At 43.1% G+C, this 14,166-nt stretch overlaps 1 protein-coding gene across 5 annotated transcripts in view; it reads right to left on the bottom strand.

The window, feature by feature from the left end:
- Positions 1-14,166, bottom strand: part of SGCG (sarcoglycan gamma) — a 43,311-nt gene that overhangs the window by 27,873 nt on the left and 1,272 nt on the right. The window lies entirely within an intron of this gene.

Here is a 14,166-nt window from a genome sequence, read left to right as displayed (position 1 = left end):
TAAATGCAGCAATATCTGAACAACAGGAAGGCTATTTAGACCTATCAGCAAATACTGAAATCAAGTTTGGGATTTAGCAACTTTCTTACTCCCTTTGTGAATTTAAAGAACAGAAATCTGCTTGGTAAAAATCAGGCTTAGCTAAAATACTACAACTTTCTTCCCCACCTTGGACTTATACCTGGCCATACGCATGGCTGGTTTGAGTTTTCCGAGCACCAGTTTAGAAACTGAGGAGTGAACCGGTGTAACAACAAATATAGGAGTTGGATTTATGATTTTCCATCTGGAGCTCTGAGAAGTAGTTTATGGCTCAAAGGCATCCAGATGTACTGGAATAGCTGCACATAAATACATTTGGGGATGTAAAATGTGGGATAATAAAATGTTGCACTTCACAGCAGTTAGGGTTTGCTGGCTCAGTAATGAATTTTATAAATCTTGGGATAATAAGGAGTTTGGGTATTCGGAGATGATGATAATAACACAGGTGGAATTATGGGGGTCATAGAACTTGCAGATTCTGTGCACTAAATTGGTGGGGATTCACTGATAAATCTCAGGAATCAACTACTTCAAGTATATCAAATAGGAAGGGCAGTTTGATAGATAGCTTTTACCATCTGATAAATAATTGCTCTTCCTCCTGTCCCTATTCTTTGTAAATACATTTTATGTGTTTAGACTAGACTGTAGGCTCCTTGTGGGCAGGGAATGAGTGTTTAGCTTCTGCTGTACTCTCCCGGGGGGTGTTCAATACATACTAGTGACCGACTGACAGCCGAGCATAAGTTGGAGACACGTGAGTACAAATGCTGCCACCTCAACTCTCTTCTAATAAACTGCACCACAGGATTTACCAGGGAACTTACATTACTCAGAAATTCAGGGAGACTTTCACTACAATCTATGCGACCAACAGAAACACCCAGGAAATCCCACACTTTAAAAATCTAGTCTTACTAGGCTAAACCATTAAAAACTACATTTCGTGATGGCTTCGTTGTGCAGTAGTTTTCAGTGAAGGAAACGTTCAAAACATGCGCTCTATTTTCTGAGCCAACAAATGAACCGAGGGAAGTTTATGTAAGACAAAAATCCAGAACACCTTGTCAGTTTTACCTCGAACTTGGGGCACAGGGGAAAGACCAATTTCAGGAGCAAGGAAATTTGCTTTAGTTTTTGAGGGAATTAAAAGGGAGGCTCCTCAGGGCCCCCGGTCAGCAAACTGTGAACTCAGTGCTCTCACACTTTTGGACAACCCATCCTGTTTGGCAATTCCCTTAGGGTCAATCAATCCTATTTACTGAGCACTTATTGTGTGCATGGAATTGTACTAAACGTTTGGGAGAGTGCAGTATGAGAGAGTTTGGTAACATGTTCCCTGCCCACAAGGAGCTTACAGTAGAGAGGGGGAGACAGACATTAATATAAACAAATTTTGGATCTGTATATAAATGCTGTGAGACAAAATAAACTATGTGCAAGGGAGACGCAGAAGGGAGAGGGAAGTTAAAGGAGTAGCCAAGCATCACACGCCCAAAAACATCCTTTTAGGGAGTTCTCTAATAAAGGAGATTGGGGTTGTGATCTTGAAGAATCCCATGAGATGTAGAAGCAGCATGGCTTAGTGGATACAGCCCAGGGCCTGGGATTCGGAAGGGCCTGGGTTCTAATCCTGACTGCCAAATGTCTGCTGTGTGCCCTTGGGTACGTCACTTAACTTCTCTGTGCCTCAGTTACCTCATATGTAAAATGGGGATGAGTGACCTAATTACCTTATATCTACCCCAGCACTTAGAACAGTGCTTGGCCCATAGTAAGCACTTAACAAATGCCATTATTACTATTATTATAATTATTATTATACAAATTCACATTATAGTAACCATTGATTCCATGGAAATTAAAGGGTTAGAGAGTGGGTGGTTTCAAGATATTGCCAAGAAATGTTTCACACCCTTGTCACTCATTGATATGCTACTGTATTTAAAATTGTAAAGGTGCAAAACCTCAGAGAAATGCTAAATGCTGAAGGATACAGTACTTTCAGGCTGAGGGAGGAGTTGGGAAGCATTGACTGACACCACAAACACGTGCACATCTGTTTCTTCTTACACCATGCTTGTAGATTGTGTTAAAACAGAATAAACTCATGTTGTGGGAAAAACGTTCCCTAATTCCACCATTAGGTTACGTCGAAGTGGTGTAATGAAAACGTGTGTTATAGAAGAAACAGGGTAAATTTTCAATGTTCTGTTACCCATATGGACCGGTCATTCTATGGGATTCCCAACTTCACTTTAATGACATGGCCACCAAGTTTTACCACGCCTGCCTTACCCACTGTAATGCACAGGTCCTGCTGCATTTTATCAGCTGACAATTCTGGTTCTATTCATAGACTAAAAATGCACAATTGGAAGAGGTGGAAGCTGGCCATATTAAGGGTTGTATTTTGAAACAGGAAAATCACACAGATTGAAATAACTAAGGACCACCCAGAGAAAGTCTTAGATTTCCCGTGGGTGCAAGAAAAATGGTATTTTGCTGGATGGGTGGTTCTCAGTTATTTTAATTATTTACTGAGTTTAGCTCACCCACTCCTGGAATTTCTTTGTCATTCAAGAGATCTTACTTGAAAATTTATATAAAATATTACACAATCTTTAAAAGTTTCTAAATTTATAACAGTTTTGCAATTAAGTAGCACGTAAGTACACATTATCGCTTTGAGAGAGACACACATACACATACCCACAACCACACAAACGTATACATATTACTGGCACAGAATTTAGGGCAAGAGAGCCTATTCTTTTTTCTAATTATATCGATTCCTGGTAAATAAATGATAGTAATAATAATGGCATTTGTAAAGTGCTTACTATGTGTGAAGCACTGTTCTCAGCGCTGGGGGGGATACAGGGTGATCAGGTTGTCCCACCTGGGGCTCACAGTCTTAATCCCCATTTTACAGATGAGGCAACTGAGGCACAGAGAAGTTAAGTGACTTGCCCCAAGTCACACAGCTGACAAGTGATGGAGCCGGGATTAGAACCCACGACCTCTGGCTCCCAAGCCCGTGCTCTTTCCGCTAAGCCACGCTGCTTCTCAATAACCCCCATTCTTTTTTTTACAAAAAGCTGATTTTGGGTAACAAAGATTACTGAAACAAACACTGATTATGGCCAGGCGAACACAAGCAACATGAAGTGTATTATATTGCGGGTTTGCTCCCCATTCTTTTTTTTTACAAAAAGCTGATTTTGGGTAACAAAGATTACTGAAACAAACAGTGATTATGGCCAGGCGAACACAAGCAACATGAAGTGTATTATATTGCGGGTTTGCTCAGATGAGCACCACGCTAGAACTCACCCAGCTTCTTCCAAAATAGTGAACTTTATTCCCAGAGTTACCTCTCAACAAAAGCTTTCTGAAGACACCCATAACCTCTCTGCACCACCATTACCTGGATATTTCCAACTCCCCAGATAATCTGGTCCTGTTCCTATATGCCCAACCAAAAAATTAAATCACTGGTGGGCATTTATCAGCTGAACAAGTATTGGAATGGTCCACGGAGGGAGGCTCTAGATGCAAATTAGCTGCACACTTCTAGGCCAGTGAAAGTTGGCTAAAAGTGGGTCTGGGCCTGTTGCCTCCCGCCACTCCAGAGCTCTCTCTGGTTTCTCCATCGGGTGGGGGGCCGGCACCCCCATCCGCACCAACCCCATTTTCAAATAAAAAACATGGGTGGATCCTTATGGGGGACTTGCATCTCCATCACTTTTCCCCCCTGAACATGAAAATCTCATTATTTGGGATTTCCCTCCCTTCACCCCACCGTACGGTGAGTGCCTGCACGATATGTCCTCTACCCTCTGGATTCTTGTGATACATTTAGCAGCAGTGTCTGAATCTAAAATACAATTTTCTCTCGGGGAAGTTTCTATTCTGATTCCTAAGGAGGGTAATTTTTTTTTTTTTTAAACCGAAGGCTTACAGTTTAACCTCACATAACTCCGTTTTGTTTAGCACAGGCTTTATGGAGCCGAGTTGCCACCCTCCTCCTCTTTCCCAAAGAACACAGGGGAGCCCTTGCCCGGTGCGGTCTCTAACCTCCAGAAATAGAGCCGGAGCCCTGCACGCAGAGGCGGCTTGTGGCAAAGCTGACTTTCCTTCTAGGCCCCTTTGCTGATCTGGGCCCATTTCTGACTGGCCTGATTTCACACCGGAGAGCAGGTATTATACTGTGCTTTAACGGAGGAGGAGGCACCGGTCAGGAGAGGCCAATCTGAAGATGTAAAGCAACCGGGTGCTGCTCTGGCTCCCTGAGGGGAGTCTGCACCCAAGCACTGCCCGGCCCGGCCAAGCGCAAACTGTCCTGCTCTACCTGCCCCTCTCTGGCCGCTCCCCCATGACACTTCTCCGCTCCAAACAGGCAGAGTTGACGAGCAGCCTGCATTTCTCCGGCCCGTTATGGAATTATTCCTGCAGCCGGGCTGGGTACCAGCAGATCCTTGCCCACATTTGGGGAATCCTGGGTCCACTGGTTACAGCTTCGGCCCCCCCTGGAATATTCTGGGGGGTAAAATAGCCATTCGCTCACCTGCTGGCTTGACTCCCTAGAACACGTCATGGGACAGTGCTCTGCACACTGTACAGTGGTCTGAACGCATGACGTGCTCAATAAATTCCATCATTATTATTATTATATGTATATATGTTATACATATAAACCTTGTATATATGTATATATACATATATACCTTATATATATACATATACACCTTATATATGTGTGTGTGTGTATATATATATATATGTATGTATATACCTTGTATACATATACCTTGTACATATATACCTTGTATATTTGTACAAGGTATATATATACAAGGTATATACATGCATATATATACATATATATGTATATATATGTATATACCATATATATATATATACAAGGTATATACATACATATATATATACACATATATATAGACAAGGTGTATATATATATACAAGGTATATATGTATATACAAGGTATATACATACATATATATACATATATACCTTGTACATATATATACACCTTGTCTCTCTATATGTGTGTATATATATATGTATTATATACCATATATATATATATATATATATATATATATATATATACTTGTACATATATACCTTGTATATATGTATGTACATATTTATTACTCTATTTATTTTACTTGTACATATCTATTCTATTTATTTTATTTTGTTAGTATGTTTGGTTTTGTTCTCTGTCTCCCCCTTCTAGACTGTGAGCCCACTGTTGGGTAGGGACTGTCTCTATATGTTGCCAACTTGGACTCCCCAAGCGCTTAGTACAGTGCTCTGCACACAGTAAGCGCTCAATAAATACGATTGATTGATTGATTATGAGATTGATTATTATGGTATTTGTTAAGCACTTACTATGTGCCAGGCACTGTACTAATCGCTGGGTGGATACAAGCAAATTGGGTTGGACATAGTCCCTGTCCCACGTGGGGCTCACAGCCTTGATCCCCATTTATTACTCTGTTTATTGTATTAATGATGTGTATATATCTATGATTCTATTTATTTTGATGGTATTGACACCTGTCTTCTTGTTCTGTTTTGCTGTCTGCCTTCCCCTTCTAGACTGTATGCCCGTTGCTGGGTAAGGGCCGTCTCTATATGTTGCCAACTTGTACTTCCCAAGCGCTTAGTACAGTGCTCTGCATACAGTAAGCGCTCAATAAATACAATTGAATGAACTGAATGAATGAATGGTGGGTAGGGACTGTCTCTGTACGTTGTCGAATTGTACATTCCAAGCGCTTAGTACAGTGCTCTGCACACAGTAAGCGCTCAATAAATACGACTGAATGAATGAATTTTACGGATGAGGTAACTGAGGCACAGCGAAGTGAAGTGTCTTGCCCAAGGTCACCCAGCAGACAAGTGGCAGAGCGGGAATTAGAACCCAGGTCCTTCCGACTCCTAGGCCTGTGCTGTTTTCACTATGCCTTGCTGCTTCTTTTAGACTGTGAGCCCACTGTTGGGCAGGGACTGTCTCTATATGTTGCCAATTTGTACTTCCCAAGCGCTTAGTACAGTGCTCTGCACATAGTAAGCGCTCAATAAATACGATTGATGATGATGATGATGATGATAAATACCACTGACGGCTCTTTGTCTCTGGCTTTCCCCTCGGAGGCTGCCCCGGTTCCTCGGGGAAGTTTTTCCAACAGAAAACAACTGTGAACCCAACTGTGGGTTCAGTGTCTGAGACGGTCAAAGCATCCTAGACTGGCTTCCCTTTCAATAATAATAATAATAATAATAATGTTGGCATTTGTTAAGCGCTTACTATGTGCAAAGCACTGTTCTAAGCGCTGGGGGGGAGACAAAGTGATCAGGTTGTCCCATGTGGGGTTCACAGTCTTAATCCCCATTTTACAGATGAGGTAACTGAAGCTCAGAGAAGTTAAGTGACTTGCCCAAGGTCACACAGCAGACATGTGGCGGAGCCGGAATTCGAACCCATGACCTCGGATTCCAAAGCCCGGGCTCTTTCCACTGAGCCACGCTGCTTCAGCTGCTTCAAGCTGCCTTCAGGAGCCTCCGTTATTATGGGAAAGCACCGCCAAAAAGTGAAGTTGTGGCTTGTCTTTTACACCCTTCTTGGATCTTGGTTTTTATATTCATTGGCATGTTTCCAATTTGGGGCACAATATGGTAGGCACTATTTACCATGGAAGGAATTTTTATATCGCCTTTTAAAGCTTTGCCTTACAAAATAATCTACATTTCCACAGTTGCTGTCAAGGGCATCCTTGAAATACTGTGCATCATTTCCCCCATTTCAGAAACAATATAAGATGCCATTAAAATGTCAATGAGGTAACAATGATTGATCTGAGCTAGAACACAGTTGAAGCTTTTGCTCTGATTTTCTCTCCAGTTTTTTTTCTGTTCCCAGGAAAAACTGCATCAAAACTCAATCCCACTGAAATCTTAGGATCGCCCAGGTTTTCATGGGCTTGTGGGAAAGGAGCTGGGAAATGTCCCTTTAGTTGGTCTGGTGGGTAGGGATTCCAGAACTTTTGCCCTTTTTAAAATTATTATTAAATTCAAGTTTGGCTGGTAATGTGCCTACTTCTTTTTGACTCAAATAGTGCCATAGTTAAGGGTCAAACCTATTCACATCGATGAAAAATGCTTCAGCAGGAATAAATATAGGAGTCAAAGAACGGTTAATGGACCATAAATTTATATAACTACATTACAACATGAATTGACTACAACATAGTATACCTAAACTACACAGTCTCATTTCCAGAAAATTCACACAGCTGAAAATTAACCTAAATACAGTGAGGATTTGTGTCCCTCTGGATGATTTCAAGTACCAATTATCTATGAAACGCTATCTGTAAGTGACTTGGACACAAGCACCTGTGTTCGTACAATAAAGGTGGACTTACAGAGTAGTTCAATTCAAATTGGCTTTGTGTTATGCAAGTCCTCAAAATGTTGAATAGGCAGCTAACAAAACCTTAAGACCATTTTGCGGCTTTTAAAGGGGGGGTGCTTTAATTGAGAAAGAGAAGAGGGAAAAAATCTGCCAAGAAACTAAATAATTTGGAGGCTGTCATATTTACCAGATCGCTCATGGCTTTCAGGCAAGACCATACTGCCCAGGGGATTGGTTTGGAAGGGGATAGAGACATGTCCTCAAAGCCTCCAATGCTCGCCCGCCCATCTCCACATCGAGCAGAAACTCCTCATAATTGGCTTCAAGGCACTCAGTCAGCAAGGAGAGAGTCATTTATCCATTCCCACTTCTCCCATTACAACCCAGTCGGCACAATTGGCTTTTCTAATTCCAACCTACTCACTTTTCCTCACTCTCGTCCCTCTAGCCAACGACCCTCTGTGCATGGCCTCTCCCTGCCTGGAACCCCCTCGCACTTCATACCCACTCTCCCCATCTTTCCATCCCCAAATAATCCAGGAATTATATGTATATAATATATGTATATATGTTTGTACATATTTATTACTCTATTTATTTATTTTACTTGTACATATCTATTCTATTTATTTTATTTTGTTAGTATGTTTGGTTTTGTTCTCTGTCTCCCCCTTTTAGACTGTGAGCCCACTGTTGGGTAGGGACTGTTTCTATATGTTGCCAATTTGTACTTCCCAAGCGCTTAGTACAGTGCTCTGCACATAGTAAGCGCTCAATAAATACGATTGATGATGAGGAGGAGGAGGAATAATCCAGGAAGTCATCCCCAAATAATCTTTCTTCTCTCCAGGCCCCCACCACACACAGACCCTCTCCCTTCCTTCCTACTGCATCTAGTCAGTCTGACTGCCTGGCAGTCAGAGGACCTGGGTTCTACTCCCGGCTCTGCCCCATGCCTGCTGTGTGACCTTGGGCAAGTCAATTCACTTCCCTGTGCCTCAGTCACCTCATCTATAAAATGAAGAATAATCCGACTCCCTCCGACTTTAGACTGTGGGCTCAACGTGGGACAGGGACAGTGTCCGACCTGATTATGTCTGTATCTACTCCAGTGCTTAGCACAGTGCTTAGTACACAGTAAGTGCTTAACTTAGAGAAGCAGCATGGTTCAGTGGAAAAGAGCCCGGGCTTTGGAGTCAGAGGTCATGGGTTCAAATCCCGGCTCTGCCACTTGTCAGCTGTGTGACTTTGGGCAAGTAACTTCACTTCTCTGTGCTTCAGTTCCCTCATCTGTAAAATGGGGATGAAGAGTGTGAGCCCCACCGTGGGACAACCGGATCACCTTGTAACCTCCCCAGCGCTTAGAACAGTGCTTTGCACATAGTAAGCACTTAATAAATGCCATTATTATTATTAACAAGTACCATAATTATTATTAATTACTGAGTCCTTATCCCATAAATCCTTGGGTACTCAACCTTCCGCCCACCTCCACAGCACTTATCAACCAATTAATCGTATTTGTTGAGTGCTTACTGTGTGCAAAGCACCGTACTAAGCGCTTGGGAGAGGACAATATAACAATATCACAGACACTCCCTGCTCACAGTGAGTCTGTACAGATCTTTATCCTCAGTTGCTTTCCCTACCTGTCATTTATTGACTGTCTCCCCCACTAGGCTGTAAGTTCCTTGGGGGCAGGGTTTATGTCTGCCCACTTTACTGTACTCTCCCAAGGGCTCAGAACACTATTTTGCACAGAGTAAGTGCTCAGTAAGTTCCACTGACTGATGTACCCTGCTGGGCAGCTGGCCTTCTGGACCAGTTTAGGATCAGATATGTAGTTAGAGGCAAATTTGGGAGCAAAGTGTCTTACACGATTTTTCATTAAGATCAGAATTTCAAATGAAAATGGAGGAACTGATGGTATTTACACGCCAGTCTTTGACATCTCTAGACTTAAGGCGGCCAGGGGTCTTGTTTTATACCAGTCCACTTTTCAGTAGTATCCGGACCTGCATCAGATGCCTTTAGGTCCAGGTTCGGTGCCTGGCCACTAAACTGAAAGCTCCTTGTGGACAGAAAACATGTCTACCAACTGTCTCCCCCTTATAGACTGTGAGCCCGTTGTTAGGTAGGGATTGTCTCTATCTGTCGCCAAACTGTACTTTCCAAGCGCTTAGTACAGTGCTCTGCACACCGTAAGCGCTTAATAAATACGATTGAATGAACGAACTCTGTTGTACTCTCCCAAGCACTTCAGTAAGGTGCTCTCCTCACAGTAAGTGTTCAGTAAATACCACTGATGGTATGGCCTCCCTCTGAGGCAGCTGCCAAATCTGTCTACATGGGCAGAGGACTGGGCTCATGGAGACCCGGCGGGACTGGAGCGAATTTCGGGTGAGCTTGACACAATTCTGCAAAATGGTCCATATAATAATAGTAATCATGATAACAGTGATAGTAAAGGCATTTGTTATGTGCTTACTAGGTGCCGAACACCGAACGAAGCACTGGGGCAGATATGAGATAATTAGGTCGGACAGAGTCCCTGTCCTACATGGAGCATGACATCATCATGTTACATGGTGTCCCCAACATACTGTGTGACATCACGTTCCATTACCCATGTCCGTTAGTTTTGGGAGCTGTCAATGGCCACCCTAACTACTGTTCTCTCTATTATAAAAAGAGGTATTTGCAGTCCTGTTTCAGTTGTGACAACAAATCTTAACAGACATGACGGAACAAAGAACCGGAGTTATTCTGGCCTCAGCCACAGGCTTTAATGACTTTTGTTCAACATGATTTAACTGTACTTCCTCCAATTTAGTTACACTGCTAAGCACCTGCTGTGTGCCAAGGACAAGCACCATCTCTGTCCCAAACAGGGCTCACCATCAGAGCGGTAGGAAGAGCACGTACTGTATGTAAAAGCAGTTCTTCATCGCTGAAATAACTGAATCACTTATATGTAGTAGATTGTATTTTTCATAGTTTATTCATGAAATGTCCTGCTGATTGAAGTGCTGGTGAGAGCCAGAAAACCACAGCCTGGGAGATGGATAATAAAACTCCAATTAAGCTGAAATGAGTATCCAGAGCTGGTGCCCTGGGAGGGTCATGTTTTCTAAAAACAAAAGTGCTTGCCTGGTTAGTAAAAAGGGTAAAATCCAAGCCATGCTTCATAATCCTTTTCAAGTAATAGCAGCTGCATTCTTGCCCCAAGAACCATGGACAAAAGTTTAAGTTTCCAAACACCTGGGGTAGAAAACAGTTCAAATTTAATAAAAATGCAAATGTGGAAATTAATACTTCAATTACTTGAGGGAAATCCTACCAAGATCCATCATTTTTGGGTTCATTATCTCACTTTATAGTAATGCCAGTGAAATCTTTAGGACCTACAAAATTGCATTCTCTGTAACTACTATACGAAAGGTTTATGGTCTATGAAATTTTTTCATGCATAATCATGTATTTTGTGATGTATGTATTGTTCCATTAAAAGTGTGGTATTTTGGCATCAACTTCTCCAAGCATTTTCAAACTATTCTGATCAATATGCCAATTGGTTTTAAAAATGCACTGCCCAAGATTAAATAATCTCAATCCTTCACATCCAAATCAGCTCCTCTCTGATAACCTGCGCCATCTAAAACTGGGCTCATCAGGGTCCTCCCCAAATCTCCCAGCTTCCTCATCTCCGTTAAGAAAGAGCACCTCTATTTTTACTGTCTCCCAGGTACTTTGAAGTAAGTCTTTGATTCACCCCCACTTTCAGTTCCCAAATCCAGTCAGTTCTCCTTCTGCCAAATCTGTCTTTCTAATCCTCCTCAACCTCTCAGCTGCCTTCGAAATTGTGGATCTTACTCCTGGAAACATTATCCATCCTTGGCTTCACTGACACTGTCCTGTCCTGGTTTTCCTCCTGGCTCTCTGACTGCTCCTTTGCTGTCTGTTTTGCAGGCTCCTCCTCTGCCTCCCTCCCTCTAACAGTGGGAGTCCCTCAAGGCTCAGTTCTTGGTCCTTTCTATCCTCGAGCTATACCCACTCTATTGGAAAACTCATTCACTACCATTCATTCATTCAATCGTATTTATTGAGCGCTTACTGTGTGCAGAGCACTGTACTAAGTGCTTGGGAAGTATAGCTTCAATTACCAACTCCATGTGGATGTCTGAACTCACTACTTCTCTGCAATCTCACATTTCCTCCTGCTTTCTGGACATTTCTACGGGGTTATCCCACCAACACCTCAAACTTAACATGTACAAAACACAACTCCTCACCTTCCTACCCAAACCCTGTCCTCCTCCTCCTGTCTTTCCCATCACAGTAGACAACACCACTATCCTATCTCACAACCCTGTAACTTTGGTATTATCCTTGATTCATCACTTTCATTTAAGCCACATAGGCAATCATCACCAAGTTCTATAGGCTCTACCTTCACAACATCACTAAAATGCACCCTTTTCTCTCCATTCATTCATTCACTCAATCGTATTTATTGAGCGCTTATTGTGTGCAGAGCACTGTACTAGGCGCTTGGGAAGAAAAAGTCGGCAACATATAGAGAAGGTCCCTACCCAACAACGGGCTCGCAGTCTAGAAGGGGGAGACAGACAACAAAACAAGACATGTAGACAGGGGTCAAAATCGTCAGAAGAAATAGAATTAAAGCTATATGCACATCATTAACAAAATAGAATAGAAATAGTAAATATGTACAAGTAAAATAAATACAGTAATAAATCTGTACAAATCTATACAAGTGCTGTGGGGAGGGGAAGGAGGTAGGGCAGGGGGGATGGGGAGGAGGAGAGGAAAAAGGGGGCTCAGTCTGGGAAGGCCTCCTGGAGGAGGTGAGCTCTCAGTAGGGATTTGAAGGGAGGAAGAGAGCTAGCTTGGCGGATGTGCAGAGGGAGGGCATTCCAGGCCAGGGGAAGGACGTGGGCCGGGGGTCGACGGCGGGACGGGTGAGATGGAGGCCCAGTGAGGAGGTGAGCGGCGGCAGAGGAGCGGAGGGTGTGGGCTGGGCTGGAGAAGGACAGAAGGGAGGGGAGATAGGAGGGATCGAGGGGGTGGACAGCCTGGAAGCCGAGAGTGAAGAGTTTTTGCTTGATTCGTAGGTTGACAAGTTCTCCATCCCAACTGCTACCATGCTGATTGATGCACTCTTCGAATCCTGCCTTGACTCCGGCATCAGCCTCCTCTGTGACCTCCATGCCTCCTACTCTCACCCCACCCCAGTCCATACTTCACTCTGCTGCCCGGGTCATTTCCCTAAAAATAATTCAGCCACATCTCCTCACTCCTCCAGAACCTCCAGCAGTTGCAGTCCACCTTCACATCCAAATGTAACTCCTTACCATCAGCTTTAAATCAGCTCACCGCCTCTTACCTTACCTCTCTGATTTCCTATTAAAATCCAGGCCACACACTTCACTCTTCTAATGCCAACTTGCTCATTGTACCTCAATGTCATCGGCGACCCCTCACCTACGTCTTCTCTCTGATCTGGAACCTTTTCCCTCACCAACTATATCGGGCAGACCACTTCCATTCCCACCTTCAAAGCTTTATTAAAACTGCACCTCATCCAAGAGGCCTTCCATGATTAAGCCCTCTTTTAATAATAATAATAATAATAATAATAATAATAATAATAATAATAATAATAGTGGTATTTCTTAAGCACTTACTATGTGCAAAGCACTGTTCTAAGAGCTGGGGAGGTTACAAGGTGATCAGGTTGTCCCACGGGGGGGCTCACAGTTTTAATCCTCATTTTATAGATGAGGTAACTGAGGCCCAGAGACGTGAAGTGACTTACCCAAAGCTGACAGTTGGTGGAGCCGGGATTTGAACCCATGACCTGTGACTCCAAAGCCCGTGCCCTTTTCACTGAGCCAAGCTCCTAAGCCACCTGGGATGGCAGGGGGTGTCAGAACTGAGGACCCGCAGGATTACCAACACCCAAGGGGCCACCGCGATCCACCAACGGCATCAGCCGTTGGAGAGCAGCAGTGTGGCTCAGTGGAAAGAGCCCGGGCTTGAGAGTCAGAGGTCATGGATTCCAATCCTGGCTCTGCCACTTTTCCCCTCCTCCCTCTGAGATATCTAAGCACTTGGATCTATATCTCTAAGCACTTGATAAGAGTGCTTAAGCACCCTACGCACTTTCAGCACCCTACCCTAGGCTAAGCACCCTACGTTCGACCCCACAATACTTATGTACTCATCTGTAATTTATTTATTTATTTAAAATAATGTCATTCTCCCCCTCTAGACTCTTAAGTTGCTTTTGGCAGGGAACACGTTTACCAAACCTGCTGTATTGTACTTTCCCAAGCACTCAGTACAGTGCTCTGTACACAGTGAGTGCTTAATAAGTGCCACTGACTCATTGCCTGATTCTCAAGTTCCTTCAGCAGGCACTCAATAAATACCACTGACTGAATTGTTTCTCAATACCAACATAACAGTGCTCTGAACCCAGTCAGCACTGTTTTTGGTTGACTACACCCGCAAGGTTGTTGCGATATGAAAAAAGTTTCATATCCAACTTTAAAAAAAAGAACCTCACCCTTTTACTTTTTAAAAAAGTGAGAAGTTAGCCATCAAGTCAATCCTCAAATGAATAACAAGTTGGGTTCCTTAA

Source organism: Tachyglossus aculeatus, chromosome 20 (assembly GCF_015852505.1).
Source record: "Tachyglossus aculeatus isolate mTacAcu1 chromosome 20, mTacAcu1.pri, whole genome shotgun sequence".
Classification (NCBI taxonomy): Eukaryota; Metazoa; Chordata; class Mammalia; order Monotremata; family Tachyglossidae; genus Tachyglossus; species Tachyglossus aculeatus.
The sequence above is the reverse complement of the archived record's forward strand: the minus strand, read 5'-3'. Positions and strand labels throughout refer to the sequence as shown.